Source organism: Ovis aries, chromosome 7 (genome assembly GCF_016772045.2).
Source record: "Ovis aries strain OAR_USU_Benz2616 breed Rambouillet chromosome 7, ARS-UI_Ramb_v3.0, whole genome shotgun sequence".
Taxonomy (NCBI): Eukaryota; Metazoa; Chordata; class Mammalia; order Artiodactyla; family Bovidae; genus Ovis; species Ovis aries.
The window spans coordinates 80,986,520-81,003,627 of NC_056060.1; the positions used below are offsets into that span (position 1 = coordinate 80,986,520).

Here is a 17,108-nt window from a genome sequence, read left to right on the forward strand (position 1 = left end):
AAATTGGGGGTTCACAGATGTGCTGACTTCTGTGGCAGAAATCTGTCCCAGGACCTCTTAAATAATTAGCCTCATTTGCCAAATTTGGCCAGATGTCATGATGCAGGTAACCCTCTCGAAGAGGTTTAAATGTCCTTTTCCCGCTTCCAGCCCTTGCTTTCCCCGCCATTATTAGGGCGTCGGGCAAGGGAAGGTGCAGGTTGGAAACCTGCACCCACGTTTGCAGCCTGGGCTCTCTGCAGAAGACAGGAATCCAGGGCTTTGCCGTCGTCATAGCAACTAGGAGTTCCGCGGTCCCCTGCCCGCACCCCCCCCCCCCCCGCATCTTCTTTTAACTCGTTCTACTTCCCCCGCCGTCTGGGCTGAGTTGTCGCTTATCTCGCGAGATTTGAGCGCAGCTCTGAACAGCACAGCGGTGATCTCACCCGAGACTTGGGGAGGGACGGTGGGAGGGAGCGAAGGAGGGGAAGGAATGGGGCGGGCGAGCCGGGAGGGAAGGGGAGGGGAAGGGCGAGTGCGGCGCTGCCACCGCCGGCAACTTTGTGAGCGAGTTCACTGTATGCGTGAGCAAGTGAGCGAAAGTCAGAGCGCCGCTGAGTCCCCGGGAGGAGGGTCCCCGGGGAGGGCCAGGTCTGGGCTTCAAAGGCCGTCCACCCCTCCACCCTGGCCCCCCACAAGCCGCTCCATCCTCTCCCGCCTTCGTGGCTCCCTCCCCATTTCCTCCCCCACCAACCCTCCCGGGCCTTCTCGCCCCCCGTCTTGCAGTTACCTGTCCCCTCCCCCCCACTTGGCACGCACTTCCCCTTTCCCCAGCGTCCACCTCGGACCTCCCCCCCACCAGCCACTCCGCACTCACTTTCCGCGCCGGCCGCCCCCTCGGCTGTTTCTTTTGGGGGGGGGGGTAGGCGGGCGGGATGGGGGGCGCTGGACCTCGGAGGCGGCGCGAGCGGGGCCCCAAGCGCCTAAACAATAGTTGATGCCCAGGGACTTGGGGGGTGCACCTCCGGCCCCCCCCCGCCCCCCCCCGATTACGCCGAGAGCGCAGTCTCCCGCCGGCTTTTCTCCAGCCTGCATTCCAGGTCCCCTTCTGATCAAGCCTCGGGAGTTGGGCTGATTGCGCCTCCACCTCCCCGATCCCCACCCCCCCTCCGCGCAGCGCCCGACCCGGCCTCGCAGCCTGCGGTTATCCGCAGAGGAGGCGGCGAGTGAGCGCGCGCCGACCGTCTACACGGTTTCTCTCTCTTTTTTACCCCCAAGGAGAGCGCGCGGCGGACGCGCCCGGACGCGCGGCGGCACCGGGAGGCCGGGCCGAGCGGTAAGTGGCTCCAGCGCCCGGAATTCGGGGAGGGGAGTTGGGGGGTGCAAGACTCTTGACAGCCCCTACCCCATTTCTGGCTAGGACGTGGGTCCAGGGCACGGAGCAGTACACCGGGAGGCCGGTCAAAGTTTTTAATTTCCGATTTGGTGGCGTGCTGATAGCGCAACCCGGCGGGGGCGAGTCCGAGCTGCACCGCGCCCGGCGCGCGCGCGCGCGCGCACCTCGGAATCTGAATCTGCACAACTCTCCGCCAGGCGCCTGTGCGAGAGGCCGGGAGACCCGCGCCCCGGTTGGGGCGGCTGCGCCCACTCAGCCGCTCTCGTTTCCTCCCGGCTGACCCTTCCCCTTCAGTCACCTGGGTGAGCGCTTTGCACGCTGTGCTGGAGGGACAGGCCGAGAGGTTTGATCGTGAGAAAGGGGGAAGAGCAGCTCGGTGCCCGTGGGTGGTTCATTTCTCTCCCGGGGGTCTGGTGGGGAGCGAAATCCTAGGATGCTCTAACCTGCTTTTTCTTGGAGCAAGTAAACCACGAGAGGGCTGAGGCGTTGTGAAGGTACTGCAAAAAAGAACTTTTTCTTCTTTGCCCCATCTGTTTCCAACTTCGATCCTGACCTTAAAAGAAATTTGCCAAGCTCCCTATCGCTCCACGGCATTTCTAGGTGGACAAGTAATCTTGTTGGGCAGGTTGAAATTTCATCGGTTCACCATTTGGAGAACATAGAGACGAGGAAAGTGGCTCACTTTCAAGGAAGATGTTTAATTGAGTTGTTGGTATTCGTTTTGAAGAGAAGCAAAGCTAATGGACCCTAGGATGCATTTATCTTACAAATTTTATTTTTCTTGACGGGTATTTTAGAGGCAGCACTCAGTGAAATTCTTACTACCTGCTAAACGATTACGTTTGTAAACTGGGAGCCTGTGATGCGATGCAAATTTCAGAGTAGAGGTGTCGACTTTCATCAGGTTCCAGGTCTGTCTGGATGAACTGGAGTTGGCGTTTCCTCTATAAAGCAAACCTTTCATGTTGAAACTCTGACTCAGACTCTTAAAGCCATTGTTTTTATACCCGTACTCTGTGGGAGTTAAGTGTCAACTTTCTCTCATTTTCTCATATGGAATATTCATCCCAGGCAAAGATTCTCTCACTTAATATTTTGGGAAAGTACAGGATAAAGTCCTGTAGAATCATTGCCTGCACCCAGTTTAGTAACAGTATTAATTTTCTGTATAATCCGGATTTAATGACCTTCACTTTCCTCTTTTTCATTTTTTCCAAAGCTACAATTAAGCCACCTTTACCAGAATTTAAAAAAAAAATCTGATGGAAAGAATATAGAACGGTGGTAACAGGAGTAGTCTCAAATAAAAGGTTTTCATAAAGCAGTTTATGGTCACTGAAGTGTCTATTAGATGACGTACCAGTTCTTAAGGACAAAATTAATGTTGAAATATTTTTCCCATGAAATAAATTATTTATACTTAGGCATTAGCAATTAACAGTGCATTTAAAATGCTTTGGGTGATGATTTGCACAAAAATGGTTAGGAGCAAAATAAGAGATTTTGAGGGGTGAATGGTATTTGTGGCTGTTAACTTATTTTTTTATCCCATTATGCTTAAGTGAAGGACTCCTGAAGTGGACTATATCATTATTCTCTAGTTGAGTGAGGGAACAAGTTTGGCAGGTGGCTCAAGACAGTCAGCAGGTGTTGCTGTTAGCTTCTCTGTGGTTGCTGGTACTGCTCCTTGAGTTTGAAATTGCTGTTCCGGTGCAGTGAACTTTTTAGATCTGAAGCGTCAGGCAGTATTAATTGTGACTTCATCGTAGGATTCTGTGATGAGGTTGATGAACTCCTGGTAATAATTGCAATACTAATTGCAAAGCAGCTCACTCAATTTAATAGTAAGAGTCTTTTAACTCTGTCCTTTCACTGTGATTTCCTGGTTTTCTTACTTTGCTTTTGCATTGAATTAGATGTGTAATTTTGGTGTAGGTCTCTCCACCCCTATCCCTGGCCACATCTTGAATTTTTTTTAAAAGAACTATTGAGAAATACCTTTTAGTAACTTTATTGAAGCCATAGATTGAAGATTGCTGGAGATAAGCGATTTTGCAGAGACTTTGGAGGACCTTGGTTGACTGTGAGTTGGGCCGTGTATCTGTTCTATCAGTTAGAGTTTTTCAGTGAATGGCTGTTTTCTCTCTTTGAGCTGTGAAACAGGAGCATGAGGAGAGGCGGAGCATGTTTAAGAGTACAGATCCTCTCAATCTTTGCAATTTAGGGGAATGTATGTAGTGATTGACGATAAATGAATATATGCTTCCTATTGGTCCTCACTGTCCTGCCATCATTTCTATTGGTCCATGTCAGTGTACATATGAAGTATACCTAGCCCGAAGATCTTCAGGAGACATTGCAGATTTGAGCCTTTTGGTAAACTGATGAAATTGGACTTTCTCTAAAGAAGACAGACTAACTCATCCCCATAACGTAGAGCTTTGTTGTTCAGTTGCTAAGTCTTGAGTAGAGCTAGTCCTCTGATATAGAATGCATCTTTCTTCTTGTCAACTCAGATCACAGAATTTTATATCTCCAATTCAGAAAAAAAAACTTATCTCCATAATATCACTGTATTCCTAATCTTTCGAGGTTTGTAGTAAGTCAAACAGTATTTATTGAGTGCCTCTGTCTGGGAGGCATGCTGTTGAGTTCTGTGATTCCAGTGGTGGGTAAAACTGTGTTCTGGGGCTCGAGAAGCAGTGCAGTGGGGCATTTGTAGTGACCCTTCCCTGGTTTGATGTTCTGATACCCTGAGACCCCTATAAAAGTGTTGCATAGCTGGCAATTATTTTTGAATTATAACATATTTGAATTAATTTTGGAAATAATGGGGCCCAGTATTTGTCTTTAGGCTTCCCTGGTGGCTCAGACGGTAAAGTGTCTGCCTACACTGCGGGAGACCTGGGTTCGATCCCTGGTTCGGGAAGATCCTCTAGAGAAGGAAATGGCAACCCACTCCAGTATTCTTGCCTGGGGAAATCCCATGGACAGAGGAACCTGGTGGGCTACAGTCCATGGGGTCACAAGAACGTTTGGGCTTCAAATTTTCCAGCTATGGGATATTAAAAAGTAATCAAACCTTTTCCTGAACTATCTTTCTGAAAAAAAAAAAAAAAAAAAGTATTTTTTTTCCCCCACAGTGAAGCTTCATCTCTTTGCTGCAGAAATTATTGAGAATATGTGTATGAAAGAAACTTGTAAACCATAGTTTTATTTGCAACCACATGTTCGTTCTTTCTGACGAACAGATTCGTAGATTGTTAGAAGGGATTTTGAGCGTAAATCATTTAGCCCTTCTCCATTTTCCAGATGAGGAAACAAGCCCAGAAAGTTGAAATGATTTTTTTTGAAGAGTATAGGAGAACTGGTCAGTGATCACGCAGTGACTGGAAGACAGGTCTTCAGATTTAATTGTATTCTTTTGTTTGCTGTTGTTTGCCCCGCCCCCCCATCTTAGAGTCTATCATGTTAAAATTTATTTACTACTTTTTCCCTCCACTCAAGCATTCAGTATTTATTAAATGTCTAAAATGAGAAGAAGCAAAACTTAATGAGACAAAATGCACATGAAGGTTGAAAAGCCATGAAACACTGCATTGATGTAGTGTTCGGTAACTAAGCTTTGCTGCTACTGCTGCTGAGTCGCCTCAGCCGTGTCCGACTCTGTGCGACCCCATCCCTGGGATTCTCTAGGCAAGAACACTGGAGTGGGTTGCCATTTCCTTCTCCATTGCATGAAAGTGAAAAGTGGAAGTGAAGTTGTTCAGTCGTGTCCAACTCTCAGGACCCCATGGACTGCAGCCACCAGGCTCCTCCGTCCATAGGAGTTTCCAGGCAAGAGTACTGGAGTGGGGTTACTCAAATTACGAAGTTGTGGAGAAAGAAATTATGAGTTAGTTAAAAATATTTACATCATAGCGCCTGTAGTTTTTTTTTTCTTTTTTAACTCAGAGGATAATATACTTGTATACACTTTAGAGAAGCCAGATTTAACTTGTAGTTGACCATTTTTTCCTTAAACTCATTTTTCATTTGTAAAAAAGTTGTTGTGCCCCCCTTATTTTTGTAACCATGGCAACTTCAGGCCTTGTCTCTCAGCTACAGGTAAGGGTTATTGGGAGGTGAGGCAAGGGAGGATTTGTTAGGTGGAGGTATAATTGCACAAAGAACAGGAAAATGTTGTAGAAGCTTCCTGTTGAAAATGTGAGTGATATATATATAGCCCCACCCAACTTCCACTGGGGTAATCTGAGCCAGGAGAGAAGAAACATCCCTGCCACTTGGGTGACTGCCCTTTTGATGAGGGACTCTCCCTTCCCCCAGGAGGGTAGAGTGCTGTGTTATTGCTTCATCGCTCACACAAAAATTTGTATCTGTTCCACATTCAGGGCTATTTAAAATAGGGGTGTTCCACTATCACTTGAGGTTGACAATCTAACAACTTTCTATCTATTGCACTTGTACTGTTTGGGTCGGGGAAATAAATTGGCCTCACTGGATTTTTGTTTTTTTTTTTCTATGCTTAGCTAATTGAAAGAAAAAGAAAAAAAAGCCAAAACCCACACACTTTTATAGCACTTTGTTTTTGAAGGGTTTTATACAGTCTAGGTTAATTACTCTTGGATGATGGCTCATTCATTCGTTCGGTGGGTTTTTGATGAGCACTGGAGCAAGTCGTAGAAACATGGGAAAGATCCCCTTTACCTTGGATCTCTTAAACACAGATGGTTTGAGTGAGGATGAATAACACAAGTGTGACTGGGCTCGTAATCACCTGGGTGAGAGAATGCATAGGGAGTATCTTTTGAGGTTAGGGACTGGTCCACATCCACTTTCTCCTTTTCTTTCTGCCTGGGAGGAGTGATGTAACTCCAGCTGTGAAGAGGACGTGAGTGTTTTCTTGAGGATCTAGGGAGATGACACCAAATGACACGGAGGAACGTCAGGGGCTTCTTCCGTTGGACTTTAGTCAACAGCAGTGCCTTGAGAGGGGTGTGCCACCGGGGCAGGCGAAGCTGTTTCTCTCGGCCTCTGCAGGTCGGGATGAGAATTTTCAGCCTTTGGCTTCCTAATTTGTTCCTTGTCATGTTGCACCAAGTTCTCCCTCTAATTAGAATTGTAGTATGCCTAACTTTAAATTGTGGGAAACGGGCGATTACATAATGTTAGATTTCCCTTTTTTTTCAGTTCAGGAGAGGCATGGGGAGAATGTTTGCTTGTTGGAGAATGCTGACCTGGAGATGGAGAGTTACCGATTTGCACAAACACAGGGGTCACTTAGAGGCGACTGGAGCTGACTGACCAGCCAGCCGTGGTGGCCACTGGCTTCCTTTTTTTCTTTCTCCTCCCCTAGAGTAGGTCCAGGTTAAATGATTTTCAGAGACACGAGGGTGAATTTTGGTTATTCCTCTTTTCTCTATTTTTTTCCAGAAAGCCTTTTACCAAAGCTGTAAGTATAGTCTATAGCCATTGATTGTTCCTTTGCGGCTCAACGTCTTGCTCCCTTTTAGAATGAGGTCCAGACTTCTCAGAGTGAAGCTATTAAGAAGTAAAAAGCAAAGGGCTGTGTGCTGAATGACCACATTCCTATAGTTAAGACTTGACTCTGATCAGTATCATTTACGTTGGGTCCTATATTATTTTTTTCTAATTCATTTTTTTATATTCTCAATTATTTGCCTAGATAGGAATTATAGTTTGATATATTCTGAGATCTTTGCATTTCCTTTTACAGTCTTAGTTCTCACAATTGACTGACTGTTGGTTTTTATAAGTTTCTTTTTATTTTTTGATGCTTTCAGAGAAACAACTGATGACTAAACTGTGATGTTTCAAGTTTTTAAGAACAGAGGGTTACTTATATGGAGATACTTATAGGAGGCATATATAATTATACATTAATAGGATGTTGTAAAATTTTCACCCAGTTTGGCTCTGATTCCTTGTTTCATCTGTGCATACTTAGGGAAATAAATAGGAGTGTTTTCCATATTTTTGCAAGAAATGTAAATATGTGACTTGTGAGAACCATACTGCCTTTTCTTTCAGAGACTGAAAACAAGTTGTTCTTCCTCTTGAAATGAGGGCTAGTGTGTAGCCGATTTAAGTCCTCCCTTTCCCTTGGCCATGCTTCTGGCTGCCCCAACGAAGACCTCAGAAGCTTCTGTCAATATATTTTGCTAGAGTCTAATTTCTGAGTAGCTGGAATTTCACGTGTAAAGAGAGCGTGCTCTGTGTGCATATATATGTTTGGGATGGGGTTTGACTTCTGGCTCAGAATGTGTCCTTGGGAAACCCGTTCGGAGGCTTAAGACTGAATGTGGTTCCTGACCCTCATCTCTTTTCTGGTTTGAGAAGTGCCTGCGATTCTTCCAAGAGCCTCAGTGTTACTTTATTTATTTATTTTAATTAGGATCTTAGCACTGATATTTTGCAATAGGAAATGGGGTATAATAATTGCATGACAAAATAATGTTTCAGTAGGTACATGATAGGTTTTGGAGAGCTATAGGAGTCACAGAAAAGGCTTATTAAGAGAGCCTCAACCTAATAATCACTTTCAAAGGGATTGTTCTGAAGGCTGTCGTCAAGGGAGTATTTAAAAACAGTGATTTTTCAAGGGTTTGGATCAGGTGTGTAGGGGAGGGTTGGCAGCTCCCAGTGGGCTGTGGGGTATTTCTCTGGGTGGATGGGTGGTTTGAAGAAACTCAACAGGTGATTCTTTTATGCTCCTCCCGCACTCAGTTGAGAACACAATGACTTTTATATCATGTTTGGATTTATGCTTGACAGTAAGGTGCATGTGGAAGCTTCAGTTTGGATGGGTATAGGAGAGCCTCCGATCATGTGTACTGTCCCCTTGGTTGAAAAAGACAACTTGGAAGAAATTTGGAAATGACTGCCAGCAGCTGAAAGGATCAGGCTGCTTAGAACTCCTGCAGTGGTGCTAGAACAAGTAAATCCAATTTGGTGGTTGCCTGTGGCACTTACTTTTATTACTGGGGTAAAGAACACATAGCCTAAAATTTACCGTCTCAGCTGTTGTTAAGAATACTGTTTAGTCATGTTAAGTATATTCACGTTGTTGTGAAACAGAAGTTCCGACTGCTTTCATCTCACAAATTGGGAACTATACCCCCTATACAACTTCTCCTTTCCCTTCCCCCATCCCTGGCCATCACTGGTCTACTTTCTGTTTCTATGAATTTGACCTTTTTAGATACCTCATACAAGTGGTATCGTGTGGTATTTATCTTTTTGTGACTGGTTTATTTCTCTCAGCATAGTGTCCTCCAGGTTCATTCCTGTTGCCACGTGGTAGGATTTCCTTCCCTTTTAAGGCTGAATAATATTGTGCTTTGTGCTCAGGCGTGTCCAACTCTTTGCGACCCTGTGGACTGTAGCCCACCAGGCTCCTCTCTCCATGGGGATTCTCCAGGCAAGAATGCTGGAGTGGGTTGCCATGCCCACTTCTAGGGAATCTTCCCAACCCAGGGATCTAACCCAGCTTGCCTGCATTGCAGGCGGATTCTTTACCATCTGAGCCACCAGGGAAGCCCCAAAATACCAGAGTGGGTGCCCATCCTTTCTCCAGGGAGCTTTGTGACCCAGGAATCGAACTGGGGTCTCCTGCATTGTAGGTGGATTCTTTACCAGCTGAGCCACCGCCAGCTGAGCCACCAGGGAATATTACATTGTATGTGTGTATCACTTTGTTTACCCGTCCATTCATAGGTGTACACTTGGGTTGCTTCTACCTCTTGGCTATTGTGAATAGTGCTGCTATGAACATGATGCTCACGTATCTCTTTGAGACCCTGTTTTCAGTTCCTTTGGCTATATACTCAAAAGTGGGATTTCCGTATGATATAATGGTTCTATTTTTAATTTTTTTGAGTAACCTCCATACTCATTTTCATAGCAGTTATACCATCTTACACTCCCACCAGCAGTGTTTCAATGTTATTGCCCTTCTTTGCCAACACTTGTTATTTTTTTTATTATTTTTTGATAGTAGCCATTCTAATGGGCAGGAAGTAATGTCTCACTGTGGTTCTGATTTGCATTTCTCTATTGATAAGTTATGTTGAGCATCTTTCATGTGCTTGTTGGCCATTTGCATATCATCTTTGTAGAAATGTCGTAAGTCCACTCATTTTTTGATTAGGTTATTTGAGATTTTGTTGTTGAGTTGTAGGAGTTCTTTATGTATTTTGAATATTAGTCCCTTGTCAGGTGCATGATTTGCATGTATTATCTCCCCTTTCGTACACCTCCTTTTTACTATGTTGTGTCAGTTAATGCATGAGAGTTTACAATTTTGTTGTAATCCCATCAAAAAGCAATCCCTTTTGCTTTTAGCATCGTATCCAAGAAGTCTTTGCCAAGTCCAACATCATGGAGTTTTCTGTGTTTTTGTCTAGAAGTTTTTAAGTCGTACTTCCTACGTTTCAGTCTTTAATCCATTTTGAGTTAATTTATATATATAGTGTAAGAAGAGGATCTAACTTCCTTCTTTTGTGTGCAGATATCAGGTTTTCTCAGCTGAATATGTTGAAGAGACTGCTTTTCCCTTTCAGTGGTCTTACTGTCCTTGTCGAAGACCAGTTGGCCACATTCTTGATGGTTTCTTTCTGGACTGACTTCTGTTTCATTGATCCATTTGTCTGTCTCTATGGTACCAGGGCTTCCCTCATAGCTCAACTGGTAAAGAATCTACCGGTAATGCAGGAGACCCAGGTTCAATTCCTGGGTCAGGAAGATCCTCTGGAGAAGGAAATGGCTATTACTCACTTCAGTATTCTTGGAGAATCCCGTGGACAGAGGAGCCTGGCAGGCTAAAATCCATGAGATCGCAAGAGATGGATATAACTTAGCGACTAAACCACCATGTCAGTACCACTTTAAGCTTTTTAGATTAGTTTTGTAACATATATTGAAGTCAGGAAGTTTGAGTGATACTTATTTTTAACTTACGCTGTTGTAGGTGTTGAGAAATAGAGATGTAATAGAGAAATTGAGAAAACAATTCAGAGAATTCTTCATTTTTGGGGAGGAGATGAGACCCACTTGAAGAATTAAGTAAGATGATTTAAATGGCAGAATGTAGGTGAGGCTGTCAACCGGCAACTAGTATAATAAGACCTATAGTCTAGCACTTCCTAGTTTACAAAGTGTTTGCACAGATATTGAGTCCTATGATTTGGGAAAGCTTCAAAAAGGTGATGAACCTTGAATTGATCTTGAAGATTGAGTGTGTTACCTCAATGGGTATAAATACTCAAACCATCTGTGTCAGTTCTAGCATTGTGCTAAAGAAAATTACCGTCAGTCTTTTTAATGAAAGCCTCTGATAGTAATCTCAAGATTTTCAAAGGGGGTCAGTTATTATGAGACCTTTCACTATGTGGTATTTTTTTCATTGACACTCTTTTGCCTTTCCCATTCCAGTCCAGTAATTGCTGATTTTCCGTATCTGCTCAACGAATAGCAGTGGGCCACACAAAGATAGAATACTTAGCCACAGTATTGTTGTATTTTCTAGGATGTACAAAGAACATAAAATTAACCTGGCTGAATTGAAGGAGAGAGACTGGACCTAGAACAGCAAACTCAGTGGCTACTTTAATAATTTAGGCTGCGTAAGACGTACTTTCTCACCTTCTTAATAAAAGTATAAGGATATTTTGGATAAGTGTATTACTTGAGGGGACAATTGGTAGAATTTCTATGGAGGAAAGATGTACTATGCTTGCATATACAAGGCAAAGCGTTGTTTGGGCATCCCAGATGGTGCTAGTGGTAAAGAACCTGCCTGCCAATACAAGGGACATAAAGGACGCGGGTTTGATCCCTGGGTCGGGAAGATCCTCTGGAGGAGATCATGACAGCCCACTCCAGTATTGCCTGGAGAATCCCATGGACAGAGGAGCCTGGCAGGCTATAGTACACAGGGTTGCAAAGAGTTGAACACAACTGAAGTGGCTTAGCATGCACTCACGCACGCACAAGGTATTATTTAGTGGTGACCAAATTAATCTAAGTCTGCATGGGTGGGTCTGGAAGGAGTAATTTACTTACTAATTAACTCATAAGTATTTATTGACTCCTACTACGTGCCAGGTCTTCCCCTATGGCTCAGCTGGTAAAGAATCCATCTGCAATGCTGGAGACCTGGGTTCTATCCCTGGGTTGGGAAGATCCCCTGGAGAAAGGAAAGGCTCCCCACTCCAGTATTCTGGCCTAGAGAATTCTAAGAGTCAGACATGACTGGATGACTTTCACTCACTCATTCACTCACATGCCAGGGGCCAGTGGGTGCTTCTAGTGGAAAAAGGATGCACAGCTCCTGCCCTCATGTGGCTGATAATCTTCCAGTGATTGATGTGGTCCTTCTCAGTGATCCATTCCTCTCATCTGATTGGATTTTTCCTTTTTGCCAAAAGCCACCTGTTTTACTTTTGATGCAAAACAATTGTATCTGTTTATTATGAAAATAGTCCTACATTAAATATTCTTTGTGTGGAGGAAGAAAAAAACACTAGACAGTTCTGCCTCTTGGTTTCCAAGGAGATCTGTCTTGGCTAAATTTATTTTATCAAGTGCTTTTCTAAGTAACAGAACTAAAGGAAACAGGCTTTAATGAATTTTGCTTAAGGTTTTCCTGAGGACCCAGATAAGGTTTTCAAATCTTTTTTTTCTTCCCCCTACCTCCAAGCCCACTCCAAGGAAATCTAAACACTTAGTTTTGGCTACTTCTAGATTTTTCCACCAATTGTCAGGTCTTTAAAGAGTCATATACCCCTTTTGGGCTTCCTTTGTAGCTCAGTCAGTAAAGAATCTGCCTGCAATTCAGGAGACCTGGGTTTGGTTCCTGGGTCGGGAAGTTCCCCTGGGGAAGGAAATGGCAATTCACTCCAATATTCTTGCCTGGGGAATCCCGTGGATAGAGGAGCCTGGCAGGCTATAGTCCTTGGGGTTGCAAGAGTCGAACACGACGTAGCGACTAAACTACTATACACCTTTTGGATCTTCAGTCATTTGTTCATTCGTTAACAAATCTTCATTGTTCATTTGTTATGAACCAGGTAACCGTTTCATTTGTAGTAGGAAAGTTGAGGGTTGAATTAAACTTCCTTTGAGATCAAATGTTAAAATTCTGTGAACGTATTATTATGTGAAAGTGAAGTTGCTCAGTCATGTCCGACTCTTTGTGACCGCATGGACTGTAGCCTACCAGGCTCCTCCCTCCATGGGATTTTCCAGGCAAGAGTACTGGAGTGGGGTGCCATTTTCTTCTCCGGGGGGATCTTCCTGACCCAGGGATTGAACCTGGGTCTCCCGCATTATAGGCAGACGCTTTACCATCTGAGCCACCAGGGAAAACTGTATTATTATGAGTTAGTGAGATTAGGGCTTTTTTGCAGATAGTAGACATATTTTTCAAAGAGCTAACAAGAAATTTAGCGTTTTTGTTTTTAACTCAAACATTTTAGTGAGAAGATGCTATAATGGTGAATAATTCTAGTATTAGTTTCACTCTGAAAATAATCAACATTTTAGCTCAGCTGAGAGTCTGTCTTCATCATTTTGGCAAGAGACAATCCGGAAGCTAGTCTTTCTGATGTTACTGGTAACACACTAGAAAGTTAATTCCAGTTTCAGATGACTGGTGTAGTGCCACTGTGTAGAGATTTAGGAACGCTTAGCACCTCTTCTCTTAGGTGCTCACTTCTGAGTCTTTTGGAGCCCTGGTCGCTTTTGAGTGAGGTGGTCCTGAGATATCATGGCATCATGTCCCTGAACACAGAAGAGTCACGCAGGTCTCCTGACCAGTGCTGCAGTAATAAGCTGGCAGTTGCCCTTGCTGCCAGGTCTGTAGTGTTCAGATAACCTAGTGTGAGATGTCATGGCTTTCTACAGTGATCTTTTCGTTTTAATTTGTTGTTGGAAATGCAGCATAGGACTGATGATGTGTTATAAGATTGAGTTTGGGTGTGTGTGCGCGCTTTGTTGTGTTCAGCCCTTTGCGACTCAATGGACTGTAGCCTGCCGGGCTCCTCTGTCCGTGGAACTTTTCAGGCAAGAGTGCTGGAGTGAGTTGCCGTGCCCTCCTCCAGGGGATCTTCCCAACACAGGGATCGAACCCAATACGATTGAGTTATGCGGATTAAAATTGGAGTTTTCTCTCATGCGGATTGTGGGCTATTATAAATCTGGTCTCCATCTTACCGAAGAACATTGGAAGATTTGTGTCGCCCTGGCACTGTGAGTTTGGCCATTCTCCCTTCACTCACGAATCAGCAGTGTTCAATGAACACCTTCTAGATGGCAGATACTGTTCTCATCCCAGAATATAAGGGAAGCCTCCAGAGGGTTTTGTCCGAAGGGATTTGATCTGACGTATTTTTAAGAGACAGAACGCTGATGTGTAGAGAATGGAATGAGGGGTGGGGGCAAAGGTGGAGACAGGGAGACGGTCTAGCAGTGACCTGGGTGAGATACGATGGTGCAGTAGCAGAGGCGATGAGAGGTGGCTGGATTTTGGACTCATCTCAGGTGAGGCTAACATAGTTTGGTTCACAGAAGGGTGAACGATGTGGAGTGAGAGAAAGAGTGGAGTCAAGGGTAACACCAAGGTTTGGGGCCTGAGCAACTGGGATAATGGAGGTGCCATATATTGAAATGGGGAAGGCTGGAGGAGCGGGTTTGGGTGGGGAATCGAGCTGAGTGGTACGTATTAGGTATGAGATAGTGTGGACCAAGTCAAGTTGGCAGCTGGGCAGGCCTATTAATCCTCACAAGCTTCACTTTTCTCTTCGGTGTGAAAAAGGGAAAGTGTTTGCCTGTCTCAGAATTCTTGAGATCAAGTGAAAGAAAAAAAAAGTTCAGACTGCTGAAGTAATGTCCTTTGGTGGTGGTATTATTTCTGGAAAGTAGACTGGTTACCATCTTATATACTTTGTGGAACTACTTATGTCATAGGCCAGAATGTAATTGGGGAAAGTTGGCATTTTCCCTCCGAAGGCTGGCTTTCTCTGTGGATAGGTGCAAAAGCATTCTCTTTGATCCTGTGATTCCTGATCCTTTGATCTTGTGATCTCTTTGATTCTGTGATTCCTGAGCAGCTTTTGGGAGAACTTGGTGTCAGGGGGCTTTATTTTGTGTAGAGCCATTGGGGTGGTAAATGGGCGTGTAGTGCCAGACTTGCCCCTTAGTTAACAGAGCTTTCTGCAAAAGTGACTTTACTTAATATGTGGGAGGATGTTGTAGTGGAAAAGAACCCCAGCTCCTTCCTTTCTCAAAGTCTTTATTGTTTTATGCTTTCTATAACTTTGAACAGTTAATGAATTGGGTCTAATAGGCCCGATTTATAAGGGGGACCATTCTCTGTGTTTCTTTCAGAATGCCTGTTTATGTAATCATATATTTTTGGTTGCTTAAAATTTTCTTACAGTCACATAAAATATGTTAAATGTATATTTGAATCCACTGAAATTAAAATTTGTTTAGGATCTAAGTAAAAGTGTTGAATGTGGCTCATGCTGAAGCTCCAATACTTTGGCCACCTGATTTGAACAACCAACTCATTGGAAAAGACCTTGTGCTGGGAAAGATTGAAGGCAGAAGGCAAAGAGGGTGACCGAGGATGAGATTGTTGGATGGCATCATTGATTCAATGGACATGAACTTGGGGAAACTTTGGGAGTTTGGGAGGGATTCCCATTGGAGAGGGATTCTCCATTCGGGGGCTGGTGAGGGATAGGGAAGCCTGGTGTGTTGCAGTCCATGGGGTCTCAAGGAGATACAACTTGGGGACTGAGCAACAGCAACAAAAAGACCATCAGTCTTATATTTCAGTGAGAGGTATTCTGAATGTATTACGCATCTTTCTTTAGAGGTAGAAGTAAATAGTTGTAGGTTTGAAATACAGTATTTGCTGATCATTGATATTTTTCCAACAGTTAGGGTGTTGTTTAGGAACATCTTCATTTGAGAGATATGATGGTGGTTCTTGGTTCTTTTGATCCATAAGGCAGTTTGAGCAGTAATGCTACTGCTGTTTCTTCACTGCCCTCCTGGTTTACACACTGCATTTGGCATCAGCGGTGTGTGCTTGTAAAGCCGTTTTAAAAGGGTGCCTTTGAGAGCCTGACACATGTAGCGAATATAACTTGATGAATAACTGACAGTCTTTGGGAACTTGGTCTAAAAAATATTCTACGTGTTCCATAGAAAGGGGGCAGTAATGGGTTTAACAGTGAAGCAAGGCATCAGGCGAAAGAGGAGAATGAAAAAGCTGGCTTAAAACTCAACATTCAAAAAACTAAGATCATGGCATCCATCCCATCACTTCATGGCAAATAGATGGGGGAAAAGTGGAAACTGATGGGTTTTATTTTCTTAGGCTCCAGAATCACTGCGGACAGTGAAATTAAAAGATGCTTGCTCCTTGGAAGAAAAGCTATGACACACTTATTGTATTAATGAGCAGACATCACTTTGGCAACAAATACCTGTTATAGTCAAAGCTATGGTTTTTTCCCAGTAGTCATGTTCTAATGTAAGAGTTGGTCTGTAAGGAAGGCTGAGAGCCAAGGAATTGATGCTTTTGAACTATGGTGCTGGAGAAGACAAGGAGATCAAACCAGTCAGTCCTAAAGGAAATCAAATTGGAAGGACTGCTGCTGAAGCTGAAACTCCAATATTTTGCCTACCTGCTGCGAAGAGCCAACTCACCGGAAAAGACCCTGATGCTGGGAAAGATTGAGGGCAGGAGGAGAAGACAGAGGTTGAAATGGTTGGATGGCATCATCGACTCAATGGACATGAGTTTGAGCCATCTCCCAGAGATAGTGGAGGACAGGGAAGCCTGGCATGCTACAGTCCATGGGGTTGCAAAGAAGCGGACATGACTTCGTGACTGAACAGCCAAGGCATCAGGGGACAAGCACTGTTTTTCGGTAGGTACTGTGGAGGCAGAGATTATTTGGGTAGTTCTCTGGTTATCTTTCAAGCAAGAGGACATCTCTCCATGTTAGAGTTTTTATCAGGTCTTCAGATTTATAACATAAGTTGACCCATCTGCTCAATAATTGTTAAGTTATATAATCTTTTTTGCTTTTCCTAGCATCTGCTTACTACACATTATTTGATTTAGCATCTAAGAAACTGAACTATAGGTATTCAGTACAGAATCACTTGACATAATTGTCTCATAAAACCTTCAGTCTTTGTCTTTCCTTTTGAAGTACATTTTAGAAAGCTTGGACTTCCCTGGTAGCTCAGACAGTAAAGCATCTGTCTATGATGTGGGAGACCCGGGTTCAATCCCTGGGTTGGGAAGATCCCTTGGAGAAGGAAATGGCAATCTACTCTAGTACTATTGCCTGGAAAATCCCATGGACAGAGGAGCCTGGTAGACTACAGTCCATGGAGTTGCAAAGAGTCGGACACGACTGAGCGACTTCACATTCACATTAGAAAGCTTAGATCAATTGTAAGAAATAATTTAAATAGTATTTGTATATTTAGTTCTGTATCTTTTCCATGCTTAATTTTTTTCTCCTGGAAGGAACATGACTTCCTTAAGACTTTCTCAGAACTTTTGGGATTTCCAAATCATATATAATGGCTTTTTATTTGCACCCTAGTTTCAAAATCATGTTTACTGGGGAGATAATCTCTAAGCTTCTGAAGTTACAATACCTATGTATGCACTACTAAGGTT

The 17,108-nt window shown here is 43.9% G+C and overlaps 1 protein-coding gene and 1 non-coding gene across 17 annotated transcripts in view; one reads left to right on the forward strand and one right to left on the reverse strand.

Moving 5' to 3' along the window:
* Positions 1-17,108, forward strand: part of SIPA1L1 (signal induced proliferation associated 1 like 1) — a 502,483-nt gene that overhangs the window by 117,990 nt on the left and 367,385 nt on the right. For 9 of the 16 annotated variants that reach the window (XM_042252708.1, XM_012181952.3, XM_042252713.1 and 6 more), the window contains exon 1: positions 1,543-1,677. The exons of 1 other annotated variant lie outside the window; for it this stretch is intronic. The gene's annotated coding sequence lies outside the window, so the exon portion shown is untranslated. Of the gene's footprint in view, positions 1-427; positions 1,316-1,542; positions 1,678-17,108 lie in introns of those variants that run through there. 6 more of the 16 variants (XM_060418234.1, XM_060418236.1, XM_060418235.1 and 3 more) reach the window with 3 other exon arrangements.
* TRNAY-AUA (transfer RNA tyrosine (anticodon AUA)) lies at positions 12,688-12,760 on the reverse strand. Its single transcript has one exon. It is a non-coding gene; the product is annotated as a tRNA-Tyr (tRNA).